The sequence below is a fragment of the Canis lupus genome, chromosome 18 (genome assembly GCF_048164855.1).
Source record: "Canis lupus baileyi chromosome 18, mCanLup2.hap1, whole genome shotgun sequence".
NCBI classification, from domain to species: Eukaryota; Metazoa; Chordata; class Mammalia; order Carnivora; family Canidae; genus Canis; species Canis lupus.
The window spans coordinates 49,621,113-49,633,232 of NC_132855.1; the positions used below are offsets into that span (position 1 = coordinate 49,621,113).

The following is a 12,120-nucleotide window of genomic DNA, read 5'->3' on the forward strand; positions in this document are numbered from 1 at the left end:
ACCTTTTACACAAAAATGTTAGAATTGGAAGATAATTTTTTTTTTTTAACAGACTCTTTTTGCATTAGACGGGAGGATGCTGAGTACCTGGGAGAAGTGAATTGATGCCCCTGGAAATCTGACCAGGTGAGATTGGAGGAGAGGTTACCCAAGACCAGAACCTTTCACTCTGCTTCCAGATAGCCTTCATTTTGCTCTTTTAACCATTCCCCAGAGCCACTTCTAGTGCTTTCCCCTCCGTTTCTCATCCCTATTTTCTCTTTCTTCTTTCCCCAACCTATCCACCGTCTGGTTATAATGTTTATAATTTTGAAATTCCTAGTTCACAGAATTCTAATTCCAACAATTCACACTGTCTCATTAAAGATCGCACTTTCGTTTTTGAGTGAATAGATTCTATTTTCTATCTATTTCCAATGAGTCCGATGTATCAATCAATGGCATATATATATATTTTAAAATTCTTATGAGAAATTGGTATGATTAAGAAAAAGATGGTGTGGCATGTAAATATCACGGGGATCCAGAACATTCTAGTTAAAAAGTCAATGAAATGATGATCAAAAATAGATCTGGGAAGATTACAGCAGCAGCAGCTCCTGGAATAGTGTGGAATTAATCATCTGGGACATAAAGTAAAGCAAGAAGTATCCAGGAGAGAGTCTCTGCACTGGGTATTGCAGCCCCCATGTGGTACTAGGAATAATTCCTGGAAATAGTATTAACCCAAATATCACTAATACGTGAAGAGTCCTGGGTGTAGGGTCTGGATTCTGAACAACAGTTTGTGTGACTACTATACAATATTATATCGAAGATGAATGTCACCTACAATTTTTAGTTGTTTTAATTATAGTCTGCAGCTGTTATGCTAAGCCAAAAATAATGTAACTGTCACCATCAAAATGTATTTTTTTAAAAGCATGTCTATACAAATGGCACCGTGGTGAATGCTTTACAGATTGAGTAAATTTAAAGGCTCCCAATTTAAAGTGGATGACTAGGTTCTATCCTGCAGCTGGTGAAATTTGCTAAGATCTTAATTCTTTCAAGACAAGGAGATATGTACTCAAGGAGAACCAAGTTTTCTGTTGGAGCACTTGTGAACTTCACCATACTCTATATTAGGTGCACCTTCTCTTATAATTTACAGCATTTTCGCTATGAATTCTCTGGCTTCCCTTGAAGCCTCCCCTCCTCTGGGGACTTTGACACATGATAAATTTCTTCATTTTTTTTCCTTTCAAAATGATAGGGTTATTTGGAAATAAATGAGAGGTAAAGAAAAAGAAAGAGAGAAAAGTATAAATTACCATAGTAATAGTTTTTATTTTAATTGTCAGGTACTTAAATATAGCCTCAGATAATTGTCACAGCAAGATATAGAAATGTCCTTTGATGAGAAAAACACTATAAATAATTTTTATTGTATAGAGAAGACTTTCTCACATTCTTCTGGTGAAAACTACCCTATTAATTTGTACTTTCAAAGATTAAAATAATTAGAATTCATTTTTCAGTATTTAGGTTACCATATGCCATTTCTTCCCCCAAAGCATTTGAATAGATCTATAGCTACAGTATCAAAATAATTACTAGACAGTGAAAAATACCACTAATTAAGGAGTTGTGGTTTTTTTTAAAAATGATTGCTCACAGTTGATTTTATTTTTTTCATGATGAAATTTTTGCATCCATCAGGTTTTGGTTGTATTGTGGACAATGCTAAAATATTAATACGTGGTTGGTGCTTATCAACATATCAAAACCACCAGATGTCAGAATATTATTGGGGAATAATATCTGAAGAAATAAATTCCATCTTTTGTTGTTTTGAAACATAACCAATTAGGAGCTGAAAACAATAGAGAAGTTTAAAAATATGAGACTGTTCTTTACCTTATGATAAACCAAACTATAAATGAAATGAGCAGTTTACCTTTTAAATATTTTAAAAATGATATTTTTTCTTTTTTATCATATTTATACATGTCTTTTGAGAACAACCCATGAAATCCAGATAAGGAAACTGAGTAAAAGCATTTTTTCATTGCCAAGCATCCTAGCCCATTGTTTTAACAGAGCAGTCATTAGGTCTGTCATCCTGAGAAGCGTCTACCTCTACATCTTGCAGTGTTGGTGGTTAAAGAACTGACATGAGAGAGTGGAAAAGGACAGACCAATTTTGAGATAATAAAAATAAATGTCTCTCTACGACTCATCATGATGAAGAAAGACCCACATTTCTCTGCAGCCAGCATCAGAGGAGAGAGTTATTTTTAGTCACAGATACACTTCAGAGCCCATTAACCAGCTAAAACCAGAGGCTGCTTAGGAATAATCCTGAGCACAGTCTGCTGTAAAACTGTAAAATATGAATGAGGATGGGGTCATTGGAAAAATGATTTGAAAGAGTGGGCCTCTGAAGACACGAATACCGGGGTGGAGAGTAAGGACGGAAAGGAAATCAGTGGAGGATTTATTAGAAATCGGTGACCTTTAAAGGGCAGTTTCAGTCACCCCAGGAAGGTCAAGTGATCAAGTGTCCAGGATAAGAAGCTTTTAGATTTGTTGACCCAGTAATAGATTCTGTCTGCTATAATAAGGCTCCCCAAATGTCTGTTTCCAGAATCTGGTTCCTCTGTGTCAGGTACACCCAACCCCATTATCGGCAAAGCCTCCTGCTGAGAATCTGCACAAGGGGTTTTCAGGCAGCAGCTGGATATCTCATTTGTGTTGAAACTGCTCTTCTTGGCAAGAGATTCAAGCTTCCATGGTCACAGGGAACCTGGGAGCCTGTCTTTCTGCTCTGCTGAGAGCAAAAAAGAGAGCATCCCTGACCACCCATCTAATCAGCCAAGTTCAAACACAATCACACGAGCTTCAGTTCTGCAAATTTCACAGGCTATACAATTTAAAATCACACTGAGCCCTAATAAATAGAGAACGTCTAATCACCTAGTCACCCAATCTTCTAAATTGGGGACATTTAATCATTTCCTGTATCTAATTCTTGAAGTTGAATTTATGATAAATGGAAACAAAAACAAAAACTATAGTTCTTGGAGGGAGCCAGAGATTCTTATGAAGAACATAAGACTTCTGATTTCTTTTGTTCTTTTAAGTTCAGTTCTCCGTCTGTTGATGTTGTTGTTTTTAGTCATAGAAAGTATTGTCATTCTAGGTAATAATAAAAACCTAAACAAATCGCTATTTATTGAGTGCCTAGAGCTCTATAAGTGCTAGGCATTTTACATTTTACATTGAATACATAGAATTCTTACATGAACCTTTTTTTCCTCTTTTGTATATTTTTATTGGAATTCGATTTGCCAACATATAGCATAACATCCAGTGCTCATCCTATCAAGTGCCCCCCTCAGTGCCCGTCACCCAGTCACCCCCACCCCCTGCCTACCTCCCTTTCCACCACCCCTTGTTCGTTTCCCAGAGTTAGGAGTCTCTCATGTTCTGTCTCCCTTTCTGATATTCCCCACTCATTTTCTCTCCTTTTCCCTTTATTTACTTTCACTATTTTTTATATTTCCCAAATGAATGAGACCACATAATGTTTGTCCTTCTCCGATTGACTTACTTCACTCAGCATAATACCCTCCGGTTCCATTCACATTGAAGCAAATGATGGGTATCATTGTTTCTAATAGCTGAGTAATATTCCATTGTATACATAGACCACAGCTTCTTTATCCATTCATCTTTCGATGGACACCAAGGCTCCTTCCACAGTTTGACTATTGTGGACATTGCTGCTCTAAACATTGGGGTGCAGATGTCCTGCTGTTTCACTGCATCTGTATCTTTGGGGTAAATCCCCAGCAGTGCAATTGCTGGGTCCTAGGGCAGGTCTATTTTTAACTCTTTGAGGAACCTCCACACAGTTTTCCAGAGTGGCTGCACCAGTTCACATTCCCACCAACAGTGCAAGAGGGTTTCCCTGTCTCCGCATCCTCTCCAACATTTGTGGTTTCCTGCCTTGTTAATTTTCACCATTCTCACTGGTGTGAGGTGGTATCTCATTGTGGTTTTGATTTGTATTTCCCTGATGAAAAGTGAGGCGGAGCATTTTCTCATGTGCTTGTTGGCCATGTCTATGTCTTCCTCTGTGAGATTTCTGTTCATGTCTTTTGCCCATTTCATGATTGGATTGTTTGTTTCTTTCTGTTGAGTTTAATAAGTTCTTTATAGATCTTGGATACAACCCTTTATCTGATATGTCATTTGCATATGGGAGAATATCTTCTCCCATTCTGTAGATTGTCTTTTAGTTTTGTTGACTGTTTCTTTTGCTGTGCAGAAGCTTTTTATGTTGATTAAGTCCCAATAATTCATTTTTGCTTTTGTTTCTCTTGCCTTCATGGATGTATCTTGCAAGAAGTTGCTGTGGCCAAGTTCAAAAAGAGTGTTGCCTGTGTTCTCCTCTAGGATTTTGATGGAATCTTGTCTCACATTTAGATCTTTCATCCATTTTGAGTCTATCTTTGTGTATGGTGTAAGAAAATGGTCTAGTTTCATTTTTCTGCACGTGGCTGTCCAATTTTCCCAGCACCATTGATTGAAGATACTGTCCTTTTTCAGTGGATAGTCTTTCCTGCTTTGTCAATTATTAGTCAACTATAGATTTGAGGGTCCATTTCTGGGTTCTCTATTCTGTTCCATTGATCTATGTGTCTGTTTTCGTGCCAGTACCACAGTCTTGATGACCACCGCTTTGTAGTACAACTTGAAATCCGGCATTCTGATGCCCCCAGCTCTGGTTTTCTTTTTCAACATTCCCCTGGCTATTTGGGGTCTTTTCTGATTCCACACAAATCTTAAGATGATTTGTTCCAACTCTCTGAAGAAAGTCCATGGTATTTTGATAAGGATTGCATTAAATGTTAAAATTGCCCTGGGTAGCATTGACATTTCCCTAATATTAATTCTTCCAATCCATGAGCATGGGATATTTTTCCATCTCTTCGTGTCTTCCTCAATTTCTTTCAGAAGTGTTCTGTAGTTTTTAGGGTATAGAATCTTTATGTCTTTGATTAGGTTTATTCCTAGGTATCTTATGTTTTTGGGTGCAATTGTAAATAGGATTGACTCTTTAATTTATCTTTCTTCAGTCTCATTGTTAGTGTATAGAAATGCCACTGACTTCTGGGCATTGATTTTGTATCCTGCCACACTGCCGAATTACAGTATGGGTTCTAGCAATCTTTGGGTGGAGTCTGGGTTTTCTATGTACAGTCTCATGTCATCTGAAAAGGAGAGTTTGATTTCTTTTTTGCCAATTTGAACATGAACCTTTTATGGAAGGAATTAGTAATAATAGAAGAAATTGACAATCAAGATTGGAAAGAAGGACTTTGATGATACTTCTGTATCACTTGGACCTATATGTGCATCCAATTTATGATGCACCAACAGAATGCCAACCTTTACTTTGGGTTCCCTTTCTGGTTTTTGTACCACCATATCTCCTGTTTACACTTTTTAAGTTTGGATATGTTTAATTTCATTTTCAGAAGAAAACTAAAATAATGAAGTGTCATGTCACTTCTATCAGACTGACAAAAGTGAGGACAGTGGATAATGCCAGATGTGGGTAGAAATATGAGGCCATAGGCATATTCAGGTGCTTCTGCTGATGGTGAATATTGGTGTAGCCATTCTACAGAACAGTGTGGAAGTACTTAGCTACAATACATTTTGTTTACTTCTGGAGACCTAGCAATTCTGCTACTGTATATATATTCCAAAGCAATGCTCAGTGGATCTACCAGAAGGCATGCAAAAAAGCTCAACACAGTGGGGTTGTTTGTTTTTGCTGTTATTGGCAGGAAATTGCAATCAATGCAGGCATCTACTGCATGAGAAGTCAATGGTAAGATGTGTTGCTGCTCACTCTATAGTACATATGTCAGAAGAAGCAATAGACTAATTACATGCACAGTAACTTGGATAGAGCATAAAAATACATTCCAAGGGACAGCTGGATGGCTCAGTGGTTGAGTGTTTGCCTTTGGCTCAGGGCATGATCCTGGGGTCTGGGGATCGAGTCCTGCATTGGGCTCCCTGCAGGGAGCCTGCTTCTCCTCTGCCTATGTCTCTGCCTCTTTCTCTGTGTCTCTCATGAATAAATAATAAAGTCTTTAATATATATATAGCAAGATGAATAAAGTAGAAATCACAACAAGATACATATAATAGTTCTTATATGTATATGAAGATAAGCATATAAACAATAATTTATCTTCTGTAAGATTATACTATATTCTCTGCAGGAAACACCTTAGAGAGAGGGGACAGGAAACAGAGAAAAGGAATGAGAAAAAAGAAAACAAATGAACAAAACAAGAACTGTTCTCTATGAAGACCAGTGATAATGTCCCAAGTACTGACAAATTAAGATTAACCTGACCCTTGGCACATAAAGTAAAATAGGAATTTTTTTTATTATGTGTTTTGAGTATTTCAATTATTTCTATAGGTTTGCTACAGATGGAAGTTTGGCACAAGCTTAGTTTAAGTGTTGGAAGTACTTATAATTCATTTAATAATTTCTTGGTTATGATGGCTAGTTTGGTTCCAATTTTCTTCTATTACAAATAGTGCTGCAATAAGTGGCCTTCAGTGCCCATGTGTAATATATGTAGTGCTGCTGAGAGAAGCAATGAGATGTAATGGGTAAGAATGCTGGATCATGTTGGAATCTGGCTCCACTGCTGCGTGCCTGGGAGCAACTTAGTTAACTGCTCAAGGCCTTGATATTAATAGATATTTCTTGATATTAATAGAACCTCCTAGAGTTACAGTGATAATAAAGTGAATTAATGTTTGTAAAGCACTTAGAACAATGCTGGCACATACTGAGCACTCAGTAGTGCTATTTATTTTATTGTTTCAACAGTACTAGTTATTATTAATCCTATTATTTTAGCATGTATTTGAATAGGATAAAATTACAGATATGGAATTTCTTGCTTATAGGGAACGCATTTTAAATGTTTATGCATTTTTAAGATTCAGAATTGGTTGTATCAATTGAGTCTACCACCAGAGGTGCCGAGAATATCATTCTTCTGCACTCTTGCCAAAATCAGATGTCTTCATTCTTTTTCTTTTCCCTTTTTTTTTTTTTAATTCACTGGGAATAAAGCATTACATTTTGCCTTACATTTCCTTGGTTACAAGTGAGTATGTGGGCCTTTTAAACTTTATGGAATATTCATTCAAAAACTGGCATATTAACAAAATTCATCCTAACCGGTTTGAGATAAAAGAAGCTTCAATCAGCTTTTGTATTTATTTGGCTTATGACCTATAATAGATTCAACCAGTGCTAAGCTTAACATGAAGCAGCCCTATACCCCACCTTACAGATTCTGCTATTATTTTCTTTCTGGCCAGATGGGCTATTGGGAGAGATAAATGAACATGATTATATCAGTGTTGTTGTCATTGCATCTCTTTTCCTAACATTCATAAACATCATCTTGATTAAAATAAAATCTCCAAAGCTGCTAGAAGTGAAAATAAATTAACTTAGAATTTTTAGACACTCGGTTACTTTATAAAATTGCTTTTGTTTTTTAAAATTTTCATGATATGTAAGATTTTAACAGTGTAATTGTAATTCAAATGCCTAAATTCTATCCTGTGACCTTAAAGAAATTTAAATGTTTACTATATCTTTGTTGGAATAAAATGCCAGTTCTTGAGAATTTATAAAATGTCAGCCAGGATAGCCAAAGGGGCTCTTTATTAAGAAGTTCGTTTTGAAAAAATCAAAGCATGTAATCCTAGGGTTGTTCATACAGGGAAAGAAACTAAAGTGACAAAAGAGAAGTCATTTCCTTTTAAAGTTATCTTTTGATGATTTCTTCTATTGAGTTTCTGCAAAAGTTTCCTAAGAAGAACATTTTTCATTCGGTGTGATACGTATTGGGACAATTCTCCCTTTTCTATCTCAGATATATCCTTGATGGACAGAACTCCTGCTGATTCTGTAGCTACTTTATCAATATAGAAAGCCTGATATGAAGAGAGGAGAGGAGTTCAGACCATGTGTGATTTTATCAATCTATTGTTGTAAGAAAGAACAGAATGGTAGGGGAATTGTCAGTTTTTAGAATAATATTTTGTTATCCTGTATTCTTAGCTTTCTTCTTTGGAAATTTGGAAAAACTAGATTTCAGATTTTTATATTTCCAGTATTAAACAAGGTTATCAATTATAGCTCATATAATCTAGGTTATATTCTAGGAGGCTCATCTATTAACTTAAAACCTCACTACAAAATAGGGTAGAACATATTAATAGGACAGGGACTTCACCCTTAAAAACATATTGGGCATAAAAATCCTTCCAAATGAAGTTTTAGTCTAATGCCCTCCTAATATGTGTAATGTTATGCTGTATGAAAAATGACCACTTTAACAAAGGAACTTATTTCTTGTACCACAGGTACAGTCTTTATACAACCTCCATAAGACTAGACATAAACCTGCTTCGGGGATAACCCTGGGAAGACTGATTCTCACCAATCCATCCTTTGCACAATTTCTCACTGACATTACCAGTGACATACAACTCTTTTGCAATAACTCTTGGTATTAATAGTCTTTATTCTTATCTTTTGTGCATTTCTTTATTGGACCTGCTATAAGAGAGCAGATGAGGTCATCAACGAGATAAATACTTTTTTTTCTTGATTATAGTCTATTGAAATTAAGACATTCTGATTATGAAGATCAAAGACATTGTCCAGTTAAAAACTCCACATTGACTCAAGTCAGGGATCATTCATTCATTCAGTGAGTTTTTAATGAATCCCAACTATGAGCAAGTTACAATACATGATAGAGGATTCACATGTAAACAGACTTCCCTTTCTTCAGTGTGTCCAGGCAGATAAGTTATATACTTAATTAGTTGTGATGCAATGTAGAAAGGTGCAAGTGCTATAGAGATAGTTAACAAGAACACATCATGGGAAGACAAAGAAGGAAGATTGTACTTCATTATTTTTTTAAAGATTTATTTATCTATTCATGGAGGGGGGAAAAAGAGAGAAAGAGAGAGAGAAGCAGACACACAGGCAGAGGGAGAAGTAGGCACCCTGTGGGGAGCCCCCGTGTGGGACTCCATCCTGGATCCCAGGATCACACCCTGAGTCAAAGGCAGATGTTCAACCACTGAGCCACCCAGGCGCCCCGGAAGATTGTACTTTCTAAGTGAGAGCATCGTGGAACCCTTTATAGAGATGTCATGTAGTCTGAACTATGACAGGTAGGCAGTATTTCAACTTTTGGCTATGAGGTGAATTAATATTTAAATGAAAAAAGTATAGCGAGACGAAAGGCTGGAGAGGGACCATGTGGAAAGCATGTAGGGAACATCTAGGAGTCTGGCCCTTTGGTGAGTAAAGTATGTGAAGGGAACTGATGGAAAGCAGGGAGGCCATGTCAGCTGAGACCAGAAGGTAAGGGCCTGGTACACCCATTGCCAAAGAGCTAGGGCTTTTCTTGGTCACTGCAGGTTTTATATACAGATTAAGTGATCAGAATTGTGTTTTACAGGGTGAATCTGGCTGCAGGGTTCAGGCTGGACTGCAATGAGGAGATCTTGCAAATAGTAGAAAGAGAATCTTCTTACAAAGGTCAGGGGATTTGGCAACAGGTAATGAGGTAATGAGCCTGAAATGGAGGAAAGAGGTGGGTGGGGTGATGTGGAGAGCTTGGTGACAGGATGGAGGCTACAGGAAAGAAAAAAAAAAAGATAAGGTGATGCTATTAAGTGCAGAAGCAAAGGACACAGGACAGGGACAAAAGTTTTTGGAGCAGAAGCTGGATATTTAATTTTAATTCATACTGAATTTCAGGCTTTGGGAAGCAGGCAAGTTTATTAAGAGGTGTTAAATCCAAGGAAAAATAGGCATCAAGAGGGCAGGGTTAATGTATGATGTTTCAGAGAGACAGGAGATACAAGGAAGGTCATTGGGTTTAGTGACTAAGAAGTCACTGGTGAATCTTTCTTTTTGAAATACATAAATGTGAGAGGAAGATCATATTTCCAAATATTAATTTTATATACAGGTAGAGAGATAAAGGGACTGTTCTCTGTATTATTTTTTCTACACTAGTTGTGGAACAAAGAAAACAACAAGGAAATGTCAACAATCTTTGGTGGCATTTAGGTAGTGAGAACAGAGGCCATGTGCAAAGATATCACAAAAGCCAATTGCAAAAGCTCTACTTAATTCTTTCAGAAGAACTTTTTGAGCTCTATTTTTGCATTCACAATGAATTGTCCTGCCAGGAGTTTTCTTCCATTGCAGGTCCTGATCTGAGATTTTATCACCTGTGGATCTATTGATCACAGCTAGTACCCACAGCTTCAATGTCCGAGCCCTCAATGCGCTCAAATAAAGAAAACGATCTTTTCTGCTACAGCTTCATTTCCTGGCCATCATTCTGCAGAGGTCAGTGTAAGGGCTCCCTCACCAGAAATTATAATTAAAACAACTAACTTTAATTGAGCATTTACTATGCAATATGTGGTTTAGTAGTTGATTTATGTCTACTATGTGAATTCCCACAATGACTGTATGGCATCTCTACTATTATTTTCTCAATTTACTTAGGAGGAAGTTGATATTTAAGGAATGTGGGCGACTTGTCCAAGGCAACTCAGCCAGTAAGTAGTGAGGAAAACATCACTCTCATCACCATATTTTGTCAGTTTCTCTGTCATGGGGTTGGGCCATCTCTCCCCAAGAAACTACATGATGATGGTTCAAAGGTACGTGAACTACATCAGTTCCCTCCTAAATTACTAATACAATTTCTTCTCTGTGATTGTTAGCCAATCACATAGAATTAGGAAGTCAGGAGACCAGAATTCTAGTTTTAGGTCTTCTGGCATGTGCACAAAAAAAATCATTTAACCCTTTGGGTCTTTGAATACTTTTATGCAAATGGGTTAATTCTTGGCTAGCTGTATCGCAATGCTGTTTGTAACTATTGATTAAGGTAACTCCATGAAAGTTCTCTGCAAACCTTATAGTGATGTGAAGATTACTCAGATTCTGATGCAAACTACTTTACTCTTCTCCCCTCCACTCCAGATGGAAGAACATTCCAAGTCTGTTTCTAGGGGTATTACTCACTATCTAAGTTAGAGATATTCATAAGAGTCAAGACTCTGACTCTTGTTCCCACTAATAGGATTATGCTTGGAAAATGTTCCTAAACCTTGGATTAAAAGAGAGATTATGGTATTAATGGTTTTATTTTTCAGAATACTATATTTCTGGTTGAGCTAAAAGGTTGAAAGGCTAAAATTCATACCAGGGAATTATAATGTTTCCAGTGAATTTTCTGAGAAAAAAACAAAACCACTATTTAGGTTTTCATTTCTTCAACATCATTGAGAACCTACTGTGGGTCACGTACTCTAGTTCAGTGCTCAAAGAGGGAAGAAAATAATATTCAGCATTGGCCTAAGAGGGGAATGACCTCTGAGTGGATGGAGCAGCATCCACAACAGCTTGAATGTAAAACAGCATGTGAGATCAGCAGATCTTCCAAAAATGACACTTGAGCACTAAAGAGGAGGGCCAGATATTAATTGCCCTGTATTCTATGTTAAAATGTTTGCACTTTATCCCAAGGGCTATGAGGAGTCACTGACAAATTTTAAACATAAAACAATTCTTATATTTTAAAAATAAATCTCAGGTTCAAATAGAGAGTAGATTGGTTGGATGGGTCAAATTTTTTTCCCTCTTTCTCCAGTGGCAGCTTTTTTTTTTTTTTTTAATCAACTTTACAGTGATGTAATTTACATAAAATAAAATGTACCCATTTCAAATGTACGGTTAAATGCATTTAGAATAATGTACATATTTGTGTAACTCCTGCCACAATGAAGATAGAGACTATTTATTACTCAAAAACTTCTATCTTGCCCTCCTATAGTCAATCTTTTTTGCTAACCAAGCCCGCACACTCACCTTTAGCCCTAGGAACCACTGATGTGTCTTTTGTCATAATGATTAGCTCTAGCTTTTCTAGAATGTCATAAGAAGGACATTTTAGTGTTCATATTCTTTTC

At 36.8% G+C, this 12,120-nt stretch overlaps 2 long non-coding RNA genes across 7 annotated transcripts in view; one reads left to right on the plus strand and one right to left on the minus strand.

Annotated features, from left to right (window-relative positions):
• The window catches only part of LOC140609183 (uncharacterized), a 36,696-nt gene extending 36,331 nt beyond the window's left edge, over positions 1-365 (plus strand). The window contains exon 4 of the long non-coding RNA XR_012011125.1: positions 53-365. This is a non-coding gene — a long non-coding RNA (uncharacterized lncRNA). The remainder of the gene's footprint in view (positions 1-52) is intronic.
• LOC140609182 (uncharacterized) overlaps positions 1-12,120 on the minus strand; it is a 337,556-nt gene that overhangs the window by 92,742 nt on the left and 232,694 nt on the right. The gene's annotated exons all lie outside the window — the stretch shown is intronic.